The following is a 23796-nucleotide window of genomic DNA, read 5'->3' as shown; positions in this document are numbered from 1 at the left end:
CATTTCTAGTCAAACTAGATATAGATATGATGTTCTTAAAAGCATCAGGTACATATAAAATTTTATCCAAACACAAAACATGTCCAAACATGTAAAAAGATTTAGATCCTATGGCTAAAGCTTCAACAGTTGAGCCATTACCGATCTGAACTCTAATATCTTGAGAACGCAAGCTGCTACTATTTGCTAGTTCCTGCATATCATTAGAAATGTGAGAACTGGCACTAGTATCTAAAACCCAAGCTGTAGATGAACTATGAGTATCATTAGAATCTAAATAATAGGATATGGACATACCTTCCGAAGGTGTATCCTTCTTGTCCTTCAGAGAAGCAAGATACTCTAGACAGTTCCTTTTCCAGTGCCCATCCTTTTGGCAATGGAAACACTTTCCTTTGCCTCCATCAGCTTTAGTCTTCCTTTTTTGTTTAGCTATTTTCTTGGAAGGACCAGGAATCTGAGGTTTCTTTTTCTTATTGCCCTTCTTCTTGTTGGACTTTCCAGCAGAAGAAGATGAAATCAAAGCTACCTCTTTTCCTTTATTGCCCGACATATTCTTTTGGGCAATAACCAGCTTGTTGAGTAAACCAGCTAAGGTGCATTCTTGGTGAGTCATATGGAAATTTGTCACAAAATTCCCAAAAGACTCAGGAAGGGACTAAAGGATCAAATCCGTCTGTAGTTGCAAATCCATGTTGAAGTCAAGATGTTCCAACTGCTCAATCAGCCGAATCATCTTGTGGACATGATCCCCAATATTCTGTCCCTCAGACATCCTCATACGGAATAGCTGTCTAGATATCTCATACCTAGCATTCCTGCTGTGCTCACCATACAACTCTTGTAGGTGAAGGAGGATCTCACTCGCACTCAATATATTCTCATGCTACTTTTGTAACCCATTACTCATGGAAGCAAGCATGTAACATTTAGCTCTCAAATCATGCTCCTTCCACTTATCCAAAGTTTCATGTTCCTCTTGTGTGGCCTCTGGAGGTAAGGGACTAGGAACATTTGAATCTAGAACATATCCTATATGTTCAAGGTTCAGGAAAAGTTTCAAATTTCTTAGCCAATCAGACAGATTAGGTCCTGTCAACCTATTGCGATCAAGTATGCTTGTAAGGATATTGGATGGTGGTGGTTGTTCTGTGCTCATTTTTATCGGAAAATTAACTGCAGAAAATAATCAGATTAATTAGTAAATGTATCATGTAATTAACCAAAATGATTATGGTCTTTTAATCAAATTGGTCCTCCCACTAACTTAGCGAATCCTACACTTCCAAAGTAGAAAACGGAAATCCTAGTTGGATGATTTTCTAGTGGGTGATTGAATTCTTATAATTCTATTGATCATCCTCAGGTACATCCACTATTGGAATTACAATAAACTATAAGTGAGCAACTCCTTTCCCATCACATCTCATGTGAGGTTCAATCCTTTACCTAGCCCCTAATGCTCAAAATCTCAGGTACATCCATTATTGACTTATCTTGCATTAGTTAAGTTGATCCCATTGAGCCAGTAATTATGCAAATAATTTTAATGTCCTCAGGTACATCCAATATTGGCCACCAATCCATTTACATATTTACAACATCTCATGCTTAACAATTATTCTTAAGAAAATCTCTTAGATTAATTGCATCTTATGCAACTATTTAAATTTTCTTAAAATAATTGCCCCAATAGAGGGCCCATGTTATAATTACTATAATTATAGCATTTCCAACTTAATCATTTGTTTGGAAGATTTTATTGTCATCCTAATTACTATTAAGGTCTCACTTTGCACATTATCCATTTAGCATGCATATACCATATAATTGCATATATTCCCATACATCTCATGCATTCATGGATAAGCAGTAAATATGGTATGATCATGGACTTTCTAAGGGATTCAATTCTGAGCCACCAAGAATTGAATCCAAGAATTGAATCCGGGCATTCCTAGGTGCATTTCATTCATTCATTTTACAAGAGTTGCTGAAGGAGTGCATAATCAACACTTGATCTTGAATTTCTCCCACTGGTCCCACCAATGCTCTTGACCTCCTTGAACTTCTTGCAATCTAATATTACATAGTAATCCTTGGCATACCAAGGCGAATTTACAAGAACTTAAATAAATGAATTACAACCCAAAAATTATTACAAACTTAATAATACATACCCAAAATAAATTAAAATAAATTAATTAATTTACAATCCCAAAGAAACATAAAAGAAATAAATCCAATCACATTGGTCTTTTATAGTCCATGATCATCCATCATGCATATCACTATTTAATAATTAAATAAAACATACATACTTAAATTAAATTGAATATCTCATATTCAACTTAAAAATCCATATTTGAATATGATTCAAATAAATTTAAAAATTCAGATTTGAATCTCATTCAAATAAATTTAAAAATTTAGATTTGAATCACATTCAAACATTTTTTTAAAAAATCAGATTTGAATCACATTCAAACATTTTTTAAAAAATCAGATCTAAATTTTATTCAATCAATTTTAAAAAATCAGATTTAAATATGATTCAAACAACTTTAAAAATTCAAATTTGAATCACATTCAAACGACTTTTAAAATTCAAATTTGAAAATAATTTTTAAAATTCTGATTTGAATCATAATTTAATTGTGCGATAAAAATTCTAATTAAACAATTTAATTAGACATAAAATGGATCTTAGATCATACAACAATTGCACATTCATCATCCATTTACCTTTGCACACCATTGTGGTGCATCAACCATGCGCACCATGGTGTTCATCATTTGTGCCGCCACCTTGGCTTTGCAACCAGCAATGAACTTTTGATCTCATGATCAAACACACAATTAAATCATATAAACATCAATCTAAATGGCAAATATAGTGGCTCTGATACCAATTGAAGGAATGGAAGCGTGAAAAACACAAGTTTATACTATTGAATTCAAAAATTTTCACCTAGGGTCACATGCATCATGCAAGATTTATTTTTATCTATTTGATTTCAACGATAAAAAACATATTAAAACTCTTTTAATATGTTTTTGGATCTGTATTTGCCATTTAAGATTTTAAAATTAATCAGATTAATTTTAGAACCCTAGATTAAATCAAGAACGATTACACTAACCTCTTGATGCACTGCAGCGTGTCTGCGCCTTTGAGATTTGTCTTCAAGACACCAAATGGTGTCCCTCTAGCTTGTCCACAACAAGAACACCTATGGCAGCCCTTGAACAGCTTCTAAAGCTTTTTCTATTAATTAGAAATTCAAGTTCTGCCTTTTAAGAGATTAGAGATGTAAATAAGACACTAGAAACAATTTCTAGTGTTCTTAATTCAAGAGATTGATGGCTAATCTCTTTGAATTGATGAGAGATGAAGAAAAATAGATGGAGAGCCTCAAAAAGGCGTGACAAAGGAGAGGAGTGGCTGCTGGTTGTTTTTCTTTTTCATAACAACACTTATATAGCTAGGTTAACACATTAAACCCTTGTCACATGTCACCCTTTGATTAGCTCTAGGTTTAAGTGACCCAATCACATTGTGCCAAGTGTCAAACCTATATTTAATCTTGATTTTAATCATCTTACATGATTAAAAAAAAAACATTTGGCAAGCTTATGTGTAATCCCATGTGTCACCATCTCATGGTGTCACGTGTCACACTGTGAAATGACCAAAATGCCCCTGTGTCTTAATTTTGATTTCTTAACCCAAAATAATTATTTTTCTTCTTCTAATTTATATCAAATATAAATAAATTAATTAATCTCTATAAATTAATTTCTCATTAATTAAATTCATATTTAAACACTTTAAATATAAATTTAACTTATACTATACATCCAATAATCTAGATTTGGTTTCAAGTCATGCTAGGGACTTTGCAATTTAATTGCAAACCAAACCTATTTAATTAATCAATTAAACTCTTTAATTAATTAATTAAATCATATTTAAATAGGTGATAACTTGTGTATGTGTGTGACTTACTAGGCTCATCACTAATTGGCAATGAGACATGATATCAACTCTTAATATCATCAGAACTCTTTCTTACCATAAATGATTTCTCTAAATCATTTTATGAACCTCATAGACCATGGTTAACACCTAGCATAGCATGCCATGGCCACCCAATTAGTAATAAGGTTTACCATAAATGAACCTATAATCATATGTTACCATGCACTAGAATCTCTCTGTTACAAAATCTCAACTCAAGCTGGAGTCATGGTTTATGTCAAACTCCATTTGCTATGAATATTATGTTCTCTTTTAATTCCAGTTCTTGATTAAAAAGATTTTCTCATCAAAAACTCTTTTCTGAATAAATCTATCTGTCCTGGCTAGGAACTTAAAACATCAAGAACAATTAAATGAACATAGGATTCTATCTCTATTTATTTAGAGGAACATATTCCATCTTGATCAACACCTACCTCCGTATATAACTAGTAGGAGCCAACAGATGCCCATATACCCATACATAGTACAAGTATGAAAGCAGTATCAAACTCAAACTACCTATATACAAGATAACTGTGCTATCTCAGGTCTAAAGATTATATGCACTGATATGATTTATGACAAAATATTGACAAGAGTAAACTCCATGTGCTTGTCATAAGTGTCACTGGTTTGGCCTACTTATCATTTATAAGTGCCTATCATGTTTGTCATATGGCATGAGACTCACCATTCCATCTTATTTATATGAACATGAATACAATCTTTCTGGATAAGTCATGTCCTTATTATGAAGTATCCTCGATTGTGAACCTATTTATGATACTTTGTGCTAGAAATATTGTCACTCATATTCTTAACAACTTAAGAATAATATTTCTAATAAAATATCAATGGACCTTTTCTATTACACATAAATATATTATGTAAACGAAAAAGTGGAAATGCTTTTTATTAATAAAAATATGTACAAGATACACACTAAATGATATGCTCTAGGGCATACTACTAACAGGTGACACATGGTGTTAGTAATATGCCCTAAAGCATATCATTTAGTATGTATCTTGTACATATTTTATTAATAGAAGGCATTTTCACTTTTCCGTTTACATAATATATTTATGTGTAATAAAAAAGGTCCATTGATATTTTGTTATAAATTCTATTATTAAGTTGTTAATAGTATGAGTGACAGTATTTCCAGCACAAAGTATCATAAATAGGTTCACAATTGAGGATACTTCAAAAATAAGGACATGACTTATCCAGAAAGATTGTAATCATGTTTGTTCCCAAGTTATTTATATGAGATGTAAATAAGATAGGATTGTGAGTCTCATGCCATATAACAAACATGATAGGCACTTATACATGATAAGTAGGTCGAACCAGTAACATTTATGACATGCACATGGAGTTTACTCTTGTCAATGTATTGTCATAAATCATATCAGTGCATATAATCTTTAGACCTGAGATAGCACAGTTATCTTGTATATAAGTGGTTTGAGTTTGATACTGCTTTTATACTTGTACTGTGTATGGGTATATGGACATGTGTTGGCTCCTACTAGTTATATATGGAGGTAGGTGTTGATCAAGATGGAATCTGTTACCTTAAGTAAATAGGGATAAAATCCTATATTCATTTAATTATTCTTAATGTTTCAAATTCCTGACCAGGACAGATAGATTTAATCAGAAAAGAGTTTATGATAAGAAAATCTTTTTAATTAAGAATTGGAATTAAAAGAGAACATAATATTCATAGCAAATGGGGTTTGACATAAACTATGACTCCAGCTCGGATTGGGATTTTGTAATAGAGAGATTCTACTGCATGGTAACATATGATTATAGGTTCATTTAATTTAAACCTTATTACTGATTGGGTGGCTATGCCATGCTATGCTAGGTGTTAACCATAGTCTATGAGCTGCATAAAATGATTTCGAGAAATCATTTATGCTAAGAAAGAGTTCGGATGATATTAAGAGTTGATATCAGGTCTCATTGCCAATTAGTGATGAGCCTAGTAAGTCACACACATACACAAGTAATTACCAAATTAAATATGATTTAATTAATTAATTAAAGAGTTTAATTGACAAATTAAATAGGTTTGATTTGCAATTAGATTGCAAAGTCCCTAGTATGGCTTGAAACCAAATCTAGGTTATTTGATGTATAGTATAAGTTAAATTTATATTTAAAGTGTTTAAATATGAATTTAATTAATGAGAAATTAATTAATAGAGATTAATTAATTAATTTATATTTGATATAAATTGATTAGAAGAAGAGAAATAATTATTTTGGGTTGAGAACTCAAAATTAAGACACAGGGGTATTTTGATCATTTCACAGGGTGACATGTAGCACCATGAGATGGTGACACATGGCACTATACATAAGCTTGCCATATGTCTTTTAATCATGTAAGATGATCAAAGTCAAGACTAAATATAGGTTTGACACTTGGCACAATGTGATTGGGTCAATTAAACCTAGAGCCAATCAGAAGGTGACATGTGGCAAGGGTTTTAAGTAGTGACCTAGCTATATAAGTGTAAGGATGAAAGAACAAAAAATACAAGCTGCTGTATTCTCTTGGTGCTGCCACCCTTGGAGTGTTCGTCTTCTCTTCTTCTTCATCTCTCATCAATTCAAAGAGATTTGCCAACAATCTCTTAATTTAAAAATACTAGAAATTGTTTATAGTGTCCTGTTTACATCTGTAATCTCTCAAAAGTCAAAACTTGATTTTCTAATTGATTGGAAAGGCTTTAGAAGCTGTTCAAGGGGCTGCCAATGGTGATATTAGTGTGGACAAGCTAGAAAGACAACATCTGGTGTCCTAGGCACATCCCAAAGGTGCCAAACACACTGCAGTGCATCAAAAAGGTTAGTGCACTTATTCTTGATCTAATCTAGGGTTCTAATGAATTAATCTATTAATTTTAAAATCTTAAATGGCAAATATAGATCCAAAAACATATTAAAAGAGTTTTAATATGCTGTTTATCATTGAAATTAAATAGATAAAAAAGAATCTTGCGTTATGCATGTGACCCTAGATGAAAAAAAATTTTGAATTCAATGATCTAAACTTATGTTTTTCATGCTTCTGCTCCTTCAATTATTATTGGAGCCACTATATTTACCATTTAGATTATTGATTATATGATTTAATTGTGTGATCTGATCATGAGATGATTAAAACATTGCTGGTTGCAATGATAAAGGTGGCGGCTTAATGAATAACACCATGGTGCGCATGGTTGATGGTTTGATTCATTCAACCATGCGCATGGTTATTTGGGCTTGTTTGTGGGCTTGGTTTCAAGGCCCATAATTAGGCCCATCACTAATTAAAGTGTTTAATTAGGATTTTTAATTACACAATTAAATTTTAATTCATATTTTTGAATTACATTCAAATCTAAATTTTAAAATTGTTTGAATGAGATTCAAATCTGGATTTTAAAATTTGGTTGAATGAGATTCAAATCTGAATTTTTAAAATTTGTTTGAATGATATTCAAATCTGAATTTTTTAAATTTTGTTGAATGAGATTCAAATCTGAATTTTTAAATTTGGTTGAATGAGATTCAAATCTGAATTTTTAAGTTTGTTTGAATGTGATTCAAATCTGAATTTTTAAATTTGTTTGAATGTGATTCAAATATGAATTGTTAAATTTGTTTGAATCATATTCAAATCTGGATTTTTAAGATGGATATGAGATATTCAATTTAATTTAAGTATGTATATTTTATTTAATTATTAAATAGTGATATGCATGATGGATGATCATGGACTATAAAAGACCAATGTGATTGGATTTATTTCTTTTATGTTTCTTTGGGTTGTAAATTAATTAATTTATTTTAATTTATTTTGGGCATGTATTATAAAGGTTGTAATATTTTTGGGTTGTAATTTCATTTATTTAGTTCTTGTAAATTCGCCTTGGTATGCCAAGGATTACTATGTAATTGGATTGCAAGAAGATCAAAGAGGTCAAGAGCATTGGTGGGACCAGTGGGAGGAATTCAAGATCAAGTGTTGATTATGTACTCTTTCAGCAACTCTTATAATATGAATGAATGAAACGCACCTAGGAATGCCTTGATTCAATTCTTGATGGCTTAGAATTGAATCCCTTAAAAAGTCCATGATCATATCATATTTATTATCCATGAATGCATGAGATGTATGGGAATGTATGCAAGGTTATGATATATGCATGCTAATTGGATAATGTGTAAAGTGAGACCTTAATAGTAATTAGGGCGATTACAAAATCTTCCAAATAAATAATTAAGTTGGAAATGGTATAATTAAAGTAATTATAACATGAGCCCTCCATTGAGGCAATTATTTTAAGAAATTTTAAATACTTGCATATGATGTAATTAATTTAAGAGATTTTCTTAAGAATAATTATTAAGTATGAGATGTTGTAAATATGTAAATGGTTTCGTGGCCAATATTGGATATACCTGAGGATATTAAAATTATTTACATAATTACTGGCTCAATAGGATCAACTTAACTAATGCAAGATAAGTCAATAATGGATATACCTGAGATTTTGAGCATTGTGGGCTAGGTAGAGGATTGAACCTCACATGAGATGTGATGGGCAAGAAGTTGCTCACTTATAGTTTATTGTAATTCCAATAATGGATGTACCTGAGGATGATCAATAGGATTATAAGAATTCAATCACCCACTAGAAATCCATCCAACTAGGATTTCCATTTTCTACTTTGGAAGTGTAGGATTCGCTAAGTTAGTGGGAGGACCAATTTGATTAAAAGACCATAATCATTTTGGTTAAATACATGATATATTTACTAATTAATCTGGTTATTTTCTGCATTTAATTTTCTGATAATAATGAGCAGACCATAACCACCACCATCCAATATCCTTATAAGCATACTTGATCGCAATAGGTTGATATAACCTAATCTATCTAATTGGCTAAGAAATTTTAAATTTGTCCTGAACCTTGAACATATAGGATATGTTCTAGACTCACAGGTTCCTGGTCCCTTACCTCCAGAGGCCACACAAGAGGAACATAAAACTTTGGACAAGTGGAAGGAGCATGATATGAGAGCTAAGTGTTACATACTTGCTTCTATGAGTAATGAGTTACAGAAGCAGCATGAGAACATGCAGAGTGCGAGTGAGATCCTCCTTCACCTACAAGAGTTGTATGGTGAGCACAGCAAGAATGCTAGTTATGAGATATCTAGACAGGTATTCTGCATGAGGATGTTTGAGGGATATAATGTTGGGGATCATGTCCACAAGATGATTCAGCTGATTGAGCAGCTGGAACATCTTGACTTCAACATGGATTTCTAACTACAGACGAATTTGATCCTTCAGTCCCTTCTTGAGTCATTTGGGAATTTTGTGACAAATTTCCATATGATTAAACAGGAATGCACCTTGGCTGGTTTACTCAACATGCTGGTTATTGCTGAAAAGAATATACCGGGCAATAAAGAAAAAGAGGTAGATTTGATTGCATCTTTTTCTGCTGGAAAGTCCAACAAGAAGAAAGGCAATAAGAGAAAAAAAAAAAAAAAACCTCAGATTCCTGGTCATTCTAAGAAAATAGCTAAACAGAAAGGGAAGACTAAAGCTGATGGAGGCAAAGGAAAGTGTTTCCACTGCCAGCAGGATGGGCACTGAAAAGGGAAATGCCTAGAGTATAGCAATCTAAAAGAATGCAATGCCATGATGAAAATCAACTCAAGTTCAAAATATATTTGGCACTTAAGATTAGGTCATGTTGCAGAAGATAGGATTGCAAAACTGGAGAAAATGGGGATTTTATCCTCATTGGGCTCTGAGCCTACTCCAACTTGTGAATCCTGCCTTCAGGGCAAAATGACCAAATCACCCTTTGTTGGACAAGGACTAAGAGCTGAAAATATTTTGGAACAAATACATAGTGATGTATGTGGTCCATTTCAGGAAATGGTTAGAGGAGGTTTTCATTACTTTATTACCTTTACTGATGATAAATTAAGGTTTGGGTATTTGTATTTGATGAAATACAAACATGAATCCTTTGAAAAGTTCAAAGAATTTAAATCTGAAGTAGAAAATCAAACAGGAAAAGTATTAAAGCTCTTCGATCAGATCGTGGAGGTGAATACTTAAGTACTGAATTTGATGAATACTTGAAAGAGCATGGCATTGTTTTCCAGGTGACTCCTCTAGGAACACCACAGCTGAATGGTGTATCTGAAAGAAGAAATCGTACCCTATTAGATATGATATGTAGTATGATGAGCTATACTGATATGCTAATCTCCTTTTGGGTATTCGCATTAGAATCAACTTTGTATATTCTGAATAGGATTCTATCAAAATCAATATCTTCCACACCTTATGAGATATGGCATGGAAGAAAACCAAGTCTTAAACATGTTAATATTTGGGGTTGTCCAGCTTATGTAAAAAAACTGAACACTGATAAATTAGAAATCAGATCAGAAAAGGGTCGATTCGTTGGATATCCAAAAGATAGTTTTGGATATTATTTTTGTTGCCTACATCACAAAAGGTTGTGGTAAGAAGAGATGCCACATTTCTTGAATAATAGTTTGTTCCAAAAGGAGGCAAAGGAAGGCAAATAGAGTTAGAATTAGAGAATTCTGACCAACCAACAGATCAGATGGATATAGATCCATCTAGTCAACCTACACCTATTGATGAAACATCTACAGCTATTCCTCAAAAAACAACCAGGGTATCTCACCCACCAGTGAGATATGGTTTCCTTCATAAAGAAGAACAAGAGTTTCCTACTCATGAAGAAGTAGATCATGGAAATGATCCACTTGCCTATGAAGAAGCTATATCAAATATAGACTCTTCAAAATGGATTGATGCTATAAAATTTGACATTGATTTCATGTATAAGAATCAAGTTTGGGATCTTGTTGACCCACCTGAAGGTATAGGGAACAAATGGGTTTTCAAGAAGAAAATTGGTTCTGATGGACAGGTAGAGAAATTGACTATGAGGAGACTTTCTCTCCTGTTGCCATGCTAAAATAAATTAGGATTCTATTAGCAATAGCTGCATACTATGATTATGAGATTTGGTAGATAGATGTCAAAACAGCTTTTCTCAATGGATACATTGAAGAAAATATTTTCATGGAACAACCTAGGGGTTTTGTGTAACACCCCTATGTTCGGTAGTGCATTCTACTATTCCGGTGACCAATGTTTGTCCGGACAGCTAGGATGCTTAGAACTACATTTAAATGTTAGTGAGGAGACATAAAATAATGAAATACAAGAAAAACAAAAAAAAAATAATAGCAATGAAATATAACCAAGTTAAACGAGCCGAAAACCATAGCAATGGGTGACAGCATCAGGAAGTTGTAGCGTGGACCGTTAACTAGCCCTGGACCGCGAGGAACCCTGGAAAATATTTTCAAGACTTAAATAAACATCTATTAAAGTATAAATGTCATTAGAAATGTCAAAGAAAAATTAATTAATTAGTACAAAGAAAAATAAGAAATTGAGAAACCGACAAAAATTGATGTTACTGAAAAATCGGGAATACAACCCGAATAGGGGCATTGTGGTCATTTGACACCCCGAGTTGCCTTTTGACCTAAATGTCCATTAAAAATAAATGATATTAAACCTTGAAAATATCATGAAAATTAAAGTGGTGGTACATAAATTGAATAGTAAAAGAAATGAGGTAAAATTTGCAAATTTGAAAATTTTGGATTATTAAATCCTTAACCAAACTTAGTGCTCCACTAAGTTAAGTTAGTGGAAATTAAAATATCACAAATATGGGTAGAAACTTCATCTTCAACCTTACCTTGCAAACCAGCCGAAACCCTCTCGAAGGAAGCTCCCATGGTTGCTCACCTTTCAACCCACCATGCACTCCTCATTTAGCCACCATTTCCTTAAGAGTTCTTTATTAAAGTTATAGTATACACCTTGGGAAGCAGTTTGGAAGCAAGAAGGGAGAGATTTGAAGGAGTTTTAACAAGCTCCACTTGAGGTACATGTTCATTTCTTCATCCTTTCTTTGTTAAACTTTGAGTTGATGTTGTGGTGAGTTGATTTATGGAAGAATTTTAAAGTTTTGATGAGTTAGGTTGAGCTCCATTTTGGCAACCATGGAAGTTTAATATGTTAACTTGTTTTCTTCATGTATTTGGTGATATGGGGTGTTGATTTAAATGTTTAATTGTATTGAAGTTGAATTCCATGTATAAAGTTTGAGTGGTAAGCTTGAAAAGTGAAAATGGAAGTTGATGTATATGTTTAATTTATTAGCAGCCTCATGATGAAGATTGAAGTGTTTAAGTTCATGAAATGTTATTGAAGTATTGTATAAAAAATGGCAGTATATGTGTGTGGAATAGTAGTGATAAGGTATGTAAATTGATTATGGAAGTATGTGTAATAATTAGAAAGTTTATGTGTATATATTGTTAGGTTTGGACTTTGTGAATTATGGCTACATTTGGTGCATTGTGAAATTATTATATTCTGTCCAAGTTGACCTATAATGTAAGGTAATGAATGGTTATGGTTAGTGCCAAATGCAGAATGGTGTGGGGAAGTGAAGATGTAGTTGGTAATTATGTGTTTGGTTTAGTGTTTGAAAGGCATGTAGAGGGCAGTGTGCAAATAAGCCTATAACCCTAAGTGTGTAGCTCCAATGGGTATGAGGCCAATTGGAGGTGAAACTAGGCACAAAATGTGCCAACTTTCATGAAGAAAGCCTACCTAAATTCTATCCAGAAAGTGATGTGAGAATTGACCAAATCCGGATTATGACTTTGAAAACCTGAAAATTGACCATTTGGACAGCAGTTAGTGTTTTGGCCATAACTCACTCAAAACAGGTCCAAATGACCTAAAATGTTTACCATGGATAGAATAGACATAGAGCTACAACTCTTATGAAGACACCAAAACCCAGAAATGACCATAAGAAAGTCAAAATGCTTGCATAAGTTCGGGTATAAAAACTGCAAGAACTGAAAATGACTAAAAATGACCTAACTTTGCCATTTTAGTGCAACCTGACCACAATAGTAAAATGACCATAACTTGGTCTGGTAAACTCCAAATGACCTAAAATTTGTGGCAAAAGTTCACTATGACATAGACCTACAAGTTTGTAAGTTGGACCAAAAAGCGAAAACTGCTAGAGCTAGGTCGTCCGGCTAGATCAAAATAGCATTTCGAAATTCGATAAATTGCAATAAAATGCAATACACTTAAAAATGGAATTGGTAACATATACCAACACTAAAGGACTATAAAATGTGACATATTGGTAACATTAAGAATTATTCCCCTAGAGTGCATTAAGGGTCAACATTATAGGTTGACTAAGGAAAGCAATAGTATTAAATAAAATTAATTATTGAACTTTATTATTATAAATAATTTAAAAGAGTTCTGAAACACTTCAAATTGTGTGTTTCAGTTAGCAAAGACTCAGGGAAGGGGAAGGAAACATTGAGTCAGGGCCAAGAGGTTACTCTTCAGAGGTTTGCACACAACAGTTATTTCTTTTGAGTTTTCAATTGAAATAAATTATGACTATTTGTATGTTATTGTTTAAATTGTGGAAAATTGTTTGAATGAAATTTGATGGATACTTATTGCTTGAAAAATACTGCAAATGGTTTGAAACCACAACTATCATGTATATTTAATTGAATTCGTCACTAGCTTGACTAGTGAGATGAATTGACTTTGAATTCCCTCTCTGGCTGAAGTGTTGAGGTGTGTGCCTGTTGAGGATGAATAGGATGAGTACTCATATAATTGCTAGCTAGCTATGTTATTCCTCACTTGCCATCGGCTTTTGGGACGAATTGGACTTTGGAAATATGATTAAGCTGTGTGTGTGATTTATTGATATTTATTGTGATATTGTGAAATGGAGTTTAATTCTTTATGACATTCATTGTCTTTTGAATTTACCTATGATTTTAAGTATCCACAGTTTATATGATTTATGGTTTATAGTTTTAAAATTGCATTTTCTTAATGTTATGCACCACTGATACATTGGCTTAGCGATAGCTTTTTCATTACTGTCACAGGTAGACAGACGGACAGAGCAGCAGAGTAGGCTACTTGTGCTACATTTTGATATTTCGCCGGGTATATTAAGTATACCATATTTTTGTAGTTTTTGTTGTAATTTATGTGCTCTGTATGTATATATTGTACTTGGTCTTGAGCAGTTGTAAACTAAAATTGTAAATTATTTTGGCCTGTAAAAATATTGTAATATATTTTTCGGCTTTTGGAAACACTGGAAAATTGTTGTTGAATTGAGTTGAGAAATCTATTGTGTTGAACTATTATTGGAGTTTGGGATTGAACAAATTTATTAGAAGTGCTTTTTTTACAGGTTTTTGAAGAACTGTTTTATTCACAATACAGATGGCACTCTACAAAAATTTTTACAAAAATTATTGCTACTTCAGATTTGTTAATTGGTTCACTTCAGTAAAAAAATTTTTAACACCTGTCAAAAGTGTTCACCACTGTAAAAAGAAATAAGAAAAGGTTTAAAATCCCTTGTAGTGTATTTAATGAGCTATCAATAGGCGAAGTTTGGTAATTCATTAGGTATACTACAGGATCATGTTATGCCTTACGGAGGGGTAAGGTGTGACATTTTGAATCCCAAGATGGTTCCAAAGTATGCAAGCTAAAGCGATCCATTTATGGGTTGAAACAAGCTTTAAGGAGTTGGAACATCCATTTTGATGAAGCCATTAAGTCATTTGGTTTTATCAAAAATGAGGATGAGCCGTGTGTATATTAGAAGGTTAGTGATAGTGCTATCACTTTCCTTGTCTTATATGTGGATGATATTTTGTTGATGGGTAATGACACAGGTATGTTGATAACTGTAAAGGTATGGTTGTCAAATACATTCTCCATGAAAGACTTAGGGGAGGTAACCTATATTCTTGGGATTCGCATCTTTAGAGATAGAGAGAAAAGAATTATTGGTTTATCCCAAAGTCCATACTTGGAAAAGGTGTTAAAGAGGTTTAACATGCTTTATTCCAAGAGAGGACTGTTACCAGTGAGACATGGTATCCACCTTTCTAAAGAGATGTCTCCAAAGACACCTGAAGAAAGAGATAAAATGGCTAGGATTCCATATGCTTTGGCTATTGGAAGTTTGATGTATGCAATATTGTGTACTAGGCCGGATATCGCATATGCTGTTAGTTTGACTTGCAGGTATCAGTCCAATCCAGGTTTGGAACACTGGATAGCTGTCAAGAATATCCTTAAGTACTTGAGAAGAACTAATGATTTATTCTTGATATATGGAGGTGGTGACTTGCAATTGGATGGTTATACTGATTCTGATTTCCAATTAGATATCGATGATAGAAAGTCTACCACTAGGTATGTGTTCATTTGTAATGGAGGTGCAGTCAGTTGGAAGAGTTCCAAATAGAGTACGACTACAGATTCCACTACCAAGGCTGAGTATATTGCTACATCAGATGTTGCAAAGAAAGCTATTTGGATAAAGAAGTTCGTGATAGAACTTGCAGTAGTTCCATCCATTGAGTCAGCAGTTCCACTTCACTGTGACAACAATGGAGCAGTCATACAGGCTAAGGAACCCCGGTCTCACCAAAAATCCAAACACATAAAAAGGCGTTACCACATTATCAGAGAGATAGTTGGGCATGGCGATGTAGCCATGCAAAAAATAGCATTAACTAAAAATCCAGCTGATTCATTCACTAAGCCTTTGTTACAGGCACAGTTAGACTGACATCTTGAGAAGATGGGTTTAAGGTATTGTAATGAATGGCTCTAGTGCTAGTGGGAGATTGTTAGTAGTATGCCCTAGAGCATATCATTTAGTATGTATCTTGTACATATTTTATTAATAAAAATCATTTTCACTTTTTTGTTTACATAATATATTTATGTGTAATAGAAAAGGTCTATTGATATTTTGTTAGAAATTCTATTCTTAAGTTGTTAAGAAAATGAGTGATAGTATTTCTAGCACAAAGTATCATAAATAAGTTCACAATCGAGAAAGATTGTAATCATGTTTGTTCCCAAGTTATTTATATGAGATGTAAATAAGATAGAATGGTGAGTCTCGTGCCATATAACAACCATGATAGGCACTTATACATGATAAGTAGGTTGAACCAATGACATTTATGACAAGCACATTGTCACACCTTATCCATAGTAAGGCATGACATGTTCCCATAGCATACATAATGAATTACTGAATTACACCTACTGATAACCTATTAGTTATGCTACAAAGAATTTTAAAACAAATCATAGCTTTTTATCTTATCAATTCTTCTGCGGAAAACTGCATGAGAATAGTTAAAATTCCATGTAAACATTCATTGGAAATAATGATAGACTAAATATTGCAAAAGTTACATTTTCATAAGTCTCAAAATAAAATACAAATAGTTATAAACTCAAAATACTTTAGTAATGCAGTACTTTTTAATACAAACTGCTCAATGTCCGTACATCCATACATATAGGTACAAAATACATCCAAAGGAATCACAAGGGTATACCTAACGTAAATACCCACAATCAATACCAAAATGCTACTTCCAAGTCTCTCACTCGGCAGCCTTCTCCTTTTCTTTACCTGCGACAGCATAAAGAAGTTATTGCTGAGTATATCACTCAGTGGTGCACAACTAATAACTTTAAAACTTAAGGTAAAACACAATTTGTTATAGCATAATAAATCACAATTTTCTTAAGCATGAAAACTTTACAATAGTTCTAAGTCCATAAGAGCCATTTATTGGAATAACATTTCAAAAAAGAAATCACACTTCATAAATCACAATTCACAAAGCATTAGTGTTGCCAACATAAACACACAATTTAGGCCATGACACAAAATTTCACGATCAGTGCTGTGTTATACACGATGACAAAGCAATCTCAACCTCACTAACTGTTATTAATGAGGGAAGGGCTAGCTAGCTAATGAGTACTCAAGTAGTCTTACCCCACTAACCATTATTAATGGGAGACATAATCATATCAAATATCAAACCCCAAGTAGCCATTACTACTGCGGAGTTCCTAAGAGACTGTCATGCTAGCTATGGTTTTAAACAGTTTCCAAAAATTTCCCACTCAACAATCACATTTATAAACCAATAAACACATTTAAATTCATCATAATATCCATATAAAGGTGGCAACACCCAAATTTCTCAAATGCAAGAGAAAAACTATATTTCAGTCAAAGTAAACTTGTTCAAAGCAAACTCATTCAAATAGACACATTCCAAGCAATTTACAAGTTTAAAAACAAAGAAAAGGTTAGTTGTGCACAAACTTTCAATACTCTCCTTTCTCTTTACTCACTATTCCTTGTCCATTCCAACTTATTTTTCTACTGAAAATACACAAATAGAATACCTCAATACAAATCTCAATTGCTGCCAAAAAATCATTACATGCATGTCTAATGCATCTCAAGTTAGCTTTACAAATTTTAGAAAATTTTGGTTTTAGGCAGCTTGGTGCCCCCAATCTTTGAACTCAATTTTTACCTAGTTTTGATCAAAATTTGATGAGGTGTTCTTCATGAAAATTGTTCATCTGGGTCTTAAATTTATTTTTCTTTTCGAATCACTACTTCAGAGCTGTGTAGCTCAAGTTCTGACCAAAGCACGGTTACTGTTTACATCACTGCAGTTTCAGTTCTGGCAGATTTATCGATCTAATTTTATTCAGCAATTTGATTAAGTTGAGTCCATAATTTGGTCTAATGTTCTTCATATGAAATGTTCTACTATGTATTAGGTTTCCATCGGTTCAAGAATCGTCTAAATCAGTGTTTTCTAGAGAGAGTTATTGTCATGCAAAGTTTACTGTTCATATGGTAAATCTACAGTTTCTAGATTTCTGCAGATTCGGTGATTCAACTTTGCTTAGCAATTTGATTGGGTCAAGTCCATAATTTGGCCTCAAGTTCTTCATATGAAATGTTCTACTATGTTTTAAGTTTCTATGGGTTCAAGAATCACCTATATCGGAGTTTTCTAGAGAGTTATGGCCATGTAAAGTTTACTATTTGTATGGTCAAATTCTACAGGTTTCAGAATTTTGTCTCTAAGTTCAAGCCAAGTTTTAGGCAATTTCTGGGCAGTTTCTGGGTTGGGTCTCTTCACGAAAATTCTAGTCTATGTCTTAAGTTTCATCTCCAATTGGTTTCACACCAATTGGAGTTGTGTAGCTCAATTTATGGGCTGTTAAACACACTAAACTTAGTGTCCAAATTCTGCTCTAGGTTTAATTTTTCTTTTCTTCAGTTATTTCTACTAACCAACCTCAATTCACATTTAATTCACCCAAAATTTAATGGCACTTCCTAGCACAAATCCCACAATTTTCAAATACCAAAGTTTGCAATTTTCTCTAATTCTACCATTTCATTACCTCCATTCATCAATCCAATGTCAATTCAAACTAAATAAACATCAAATGATCATAATCTAACACTACACACTCCAATTTCACTCTCTAGCACCAAAGCTCCAATTTTTCCATGAAACCTAATCTCCCATAATTAAATTTATACACATTTCATGCAATTTCTTTTCCATAATCATGCATACTACTTCAACTAAGCTTAATCTCATCATTAATTTCATTCAAAGGCATCAAACCCTAACTTTTCTCCAATTTAGCCAAAACCCTAGTTTAGATTCCATACATATTTTCTTTCATTTTTCTTATGAAATTTCATGCTTTCTCATGTAAATTCATCATACCCAAACTTGATTCAAAGCATATTTGGTTAATCAAGCATGAAAGAGAGAGCTTACCTCACTTGATGATTTTTCCTACTTCCAATCTCTTCCAAATCTTGTTCTTCTTGTTTAAATCTCTCAATCAAAGATCTCTTTGATGGTTTCTTTTAGTGGGCTATGGAATTTATAAAGGGAATTTAAGGGAATTAAAACTTGGAAGGAGAAATCAATGAGGGAAAGAAGTGGTAGAAGAAGAGAAAAAGAGAGATAGAGGAAGAGAGAGGAGAGGGTGGTGGCACCTTATGAAAAAAAAAAAGAAGAAGACATTTGTCTTCTTATATATATATATATATATATCCCCAAAATTAGTTTATTAAAATTATAAATTTTAATTGTGTCATAAGGATAATTAAACTTAAATTTTTATTCCCTTCTTTTTGTTTTTTTTACATTTACACTTAATTTTTCCTTTCAATTAAATAATTAAATTTAATTATCAAAAGCCCATAAGTCCTTCATTTTAATTTTGTCATAATGGAAATGAAAGTTTAAGTTTTCATTTCTTAAATTTTCCCTTACATATTTTTACTTGAATTTTTCTTCAATTTTTACCTCATAATTCAATTCATTAATTTCATTTAATTTAATTGACAATTTGGTCAAAAGTCAACTCTTGAGGTGAATTGATCAAAATGCCCCTCATCGGGTCATAATCCTTCTTTTTATAATACCTGATGAGTCCTTAGATTTTTTTTATTCACTTAAATTTTTATTGTGTCTATCTCATTTAATTTTCCATTTATTTTTGGTCCTCAAGGTGTCTTTGAATAGTACTAGTCACGGACAAAAAATGGTACTATTCATAACTCGGAGGTTCGGGGTGTTACAATTCTCCCCTCCTTAACAATAGAATTTCGTCCTCAAAATTTACCTGGTCTCATTCTCTGAATAGCTGTTGGTGCTGCCTTCTTATGTCCTCCTCACGCTCCCATGTAGCCTCCTTACCTGAATGATGGTTCCACAGCACTTTCACCAGAGGTATTTGCTCGTTCCTCAGGTGCTTCACCTCATATGCCAAGATCTTTATGGGCTCTTCATCATATGTCAGGTCTATATTCACCTCAATCTCCTCTACTGGCAAAATGTGAGAGGGGTCTGATCTGTACCTCCTCAACATGGAGTCATGGAAGACATTATGAATCTTTTCCAACTCCGGAGGCAATGTAAGTCTATATGCCAATGGACCCACTCTTTCTAGAACCTCATATGGCCCAATGAAGTGAGGACTTAGTTTCTCCTTTCTACCAAATCTCATGATCCTCTTTCATGGAGAAACTTTTAGGAACAACTTGTCACCCACACTGTACCGAATATCTCTTCTTCTTAGGTCAATGTAGGACTTCTGTCTATCCGTTGCAATTTTGAGTCTGTCTCTAATGAGTTTAACCTTTTTTTCCATTTGTTGCACTAATTCTGGGCCAATCAACTTCCTCTTGCCCACTCATCCCAACACAAGGGAGTTCTACACTTTCTACCATAAAGTGCTTCGTGTGGAGGCATCTCAATACTTGACTAATAACTATTGTTATAGGAAAATTCAATTAAAGGCAGGTGTGTGTCCCAACTCCCTTCAAACTCAATCACACAAGCCCGAAGCATATCCTCCAAAATCTGAATGATCCTTTCAGATTGGCCGTCTATTTGTGGATGGAATATTGTACTGAAGTTCAATCTAGTTCCTAGGGCTTTTTGGAAACTACCCCAGAATCTATAAGTGAACCTTGGGTCTTTGTCTGACACAATAGACACTGGCACTCCATGTAACCTCACCACATCATCAATGTACAGTTTGGTCAATCTTTCCAGGCTGTAATCCATCCTCACTTGCAAAAAGTATGCAGACTTGGTCAATCTATCAACAATAACCCAAACTGCATCATGATTCTTTTGTGTACGTGGAAGTCCTATCATGAAATCCGTAGTGATTCTTTCCCATTTTCACTACAGAATTGGCAATGGCTGTAGCAACCCTGCAGGCACTTGGTGTTCTGCCTTTACTTGCTAATAAGTTAGGCATTTGGCAATATATTCTGTAATGTCTTTCTTCATTCCTCTATTTCAATAGTGCTCTTTCACATTTCTGTACAATTTGGTTCCACCAGGGTGCATTGCAAAAGGTGAATCATGTGCTTCCTTTAAAATGGTCTGTCTCAGTTCAACATTCTTAGGAATGCACATTCTGCCCTTATATAACAACAAACCCTCATCATTTACTGATAATTCTGGTTTCTTGCCATCTTGAGCCTCTTCTATCAACTTCACATAATTACCATCCTTCTGTGCAACTGCTTTAATTTGTTCTGCCAACATTAGCTTCACTTGCCAAGTAGTTACCATCTGCCCATCTTCATTAATCTCCAAATTAGCATGCAATGCCCTTAACTCATGCACCATGGACAATGGAGAAACCCTCAAACCAGCCATAGTCTTACAACTTAAAGCATCAGCTACAACATTTGCCTTTCTAGGCTAATAGTCTTTCAAGCAATCATAATCTTTTATCAGCTCTAACCATCTCCTCTGCCTCAAATTTAACTCTGTTTGTGTGCCCAAGTACTTCAAACTTTTATGATCTGTGTATATATAACATCTCTCCCCATACAAGTAATGTCTCTAGATCTTCAAGGCAAAGACAATGGCTGCCAGCTCCAAGTCATGCGTAGGATAATTCCTGTCATGCTGTTTAAGCTAGCGTGTAGCATAGGCAATGACATTCCTATCTTGCATCAACACACAGCCCAATCCGTTATGAGAAGCATCACTATATATGGTATACTCCTTACCCAAAGTGGGCAAGGTTAAGACTGGAGCTTCAGTTAAACGCCTCTTTAACTCGTCAAAACTTCCCTGACACCGATCAATCCACTAAAATTTTACATCCTTCCTAAGTTGCTTGGTCAGTTGAGATGCTAGCACGGAGAATCCCTTCACAAACCTTCGGTAATACCCGCCTAAACCAAGGAAACTCCGAACTTCCATGACATTTCTAGGTGGCTTCTAATTAAAAATAGCTTCTACTTTGCTAGGATCCACCTAGATACCCTCTACAGATACAGTAGCCAAAACTCACATTTCGACAGTTTGGCATACAACTGCTTCTCCCTCAAAGTCTGCAATACTATCCTCAAGTGTTTGTCATGTTCCTCTGCATTCTTTGAGTACACCAAAATATCATCAATGAACACCACAACAAACTGGTCCAAATATGGCCTGATGATAGTGTTCATCAGGCCCATAAAAGCAGCTGGAGCATTAGTCAACCCGAATGGCATTACTAAGAACTCATAGTGGCCATACCAAGTCCTAAAGGCAGTTTTAGGAATACTTTGCTCCTACACCCTCAACTGGTAGTAGCCTGATCTCAAGTCAATTTTAGAGAATACAGTTGCATCCTTCAACTGATCAAACAAATTATCGATCCGTGGCAGAGGATATCTATTCTCTGTTTGTAGTCTATGCATAGGCAGAAAGTACCATCCTTCTTCTTCACAAATAATACTGGTGCTCCCCAAGGTGACACGCTAGGGTAGAAGAAACCCTTATGTAACAATTCCTACAATTTCACCTTTAACTCTTTCAACTTAGCAGGTGCCAGATGGAGATTGGTTCCACACCAGGCATAGTCTCAATTTCAAACTGCACCTCTCTTTCTGGAGGCAATCCCGGTAATTCTTCTGAAAAGACATCCAAAAAATCCCATTCCATAGGAATATCTTTAAGATCTAGACTCCCCACCTGGGTGTCTATCACATGAGCTAGATAAGCTTCACATCCCTTTCTAATCAGCTTTCTAACAAGTGCAGCTGAAATGATGTTGGATGGCAATAACTGCCTCTCCCCGTGTATCACTACGTCTGCATACTTGAGAAGACCAAAAGTGACTGTATTCAGTCTATAGTCGATCATGGCATGATGCCTGGCTAACCAATCCATGTCTAAGATGATATCATTATCTCAAAAGGGCATTTGAATTAAGTCTGACCAGAATGTATGTCCTTGGATCACCAAAGGACAATCTTCATACAATTTATTCACCCTAACCTCTTGTCCTAAGGGACTAGTCACTAGCACATCATAATCCATTTTCAAGCAAGGAATGGCAATAGAACATGCAATACTGGTACTAGCATAAGAATGTGTAGAACTAGAGTCAAACAACACATATACATCTCTATCAAAGATGGAGAAAGTACCAGCCACAACATCTGATGTCTCAGCTTCATCCCTCTGGCGCATGGTGTACACCCTGACTGGTGCACCACTCTGCTCTGATTGGCTCGCTGTGCCTTGGCTACCAGAAGTGTTACCTTTACCCCTGCCTCGGCCTCTACTAGCTGTCTGCTGTCCTCTGGAAGCAAAACCTTGAACAGATCCCTCAGTGGTGGTAGGCGACCTAGACCTGCGAGCACTAGTGCAATCTCTAGCAAAATGCCCACTTCCACCACAGTTGTAACAAGCTCTTATGGCCTTATAACATACTCCTCCATGATTCCTGCCATAGGTTTCATAGGTATAAGCAGGAAAGGAACCCCTAGATGTCTGCTGTCCGGATCTAGGTGGCCTCTGCCTTGACATTCTTCCCCTACTAGATCCTCTGTTACTTGGTCCCCCAAAGCACTTTCTCTTACACGAATTGTTACTTGGACTCTGACTTGTAGGCTTACTGCTCTTCTCTTTTTCAGTGGTTACCTTCTCAGATGCCCCTTCTAGTTCTATCCTTTCCAATTCAAGGGCCTGTGATATTGACCCAGAGAAGTTGTCATGTCAAAACCCAACCACTTGCATTCTCAAACTAGGCCTCAAACCAGCCTCAAACCGTTTGCATCTGTCTCTACTGGTATTGAGTAGGCTTCCAGCATAGTGGCTGAGGTGGGAAAAGTCTCTCTCATACTCGGCTATAG

This window comes from Hevea brasiliensis, chromosome 2, assembly GCF_030052815.1.
Source record: "Hevea brasiliensis isolate MT/VB/25A 57/8 chromosome 2, ASM3005281v1, whole genome shotgun sequence".
NCBI lineage: Eukaryota > Viridiplantae > Streptophyta > Magnoliopsida > Malpighiales > Euphorbiaceae > Hevea > Hevea brasiliensis.
Note: the sequence above shows the minus strand (reverse complement) of the source record.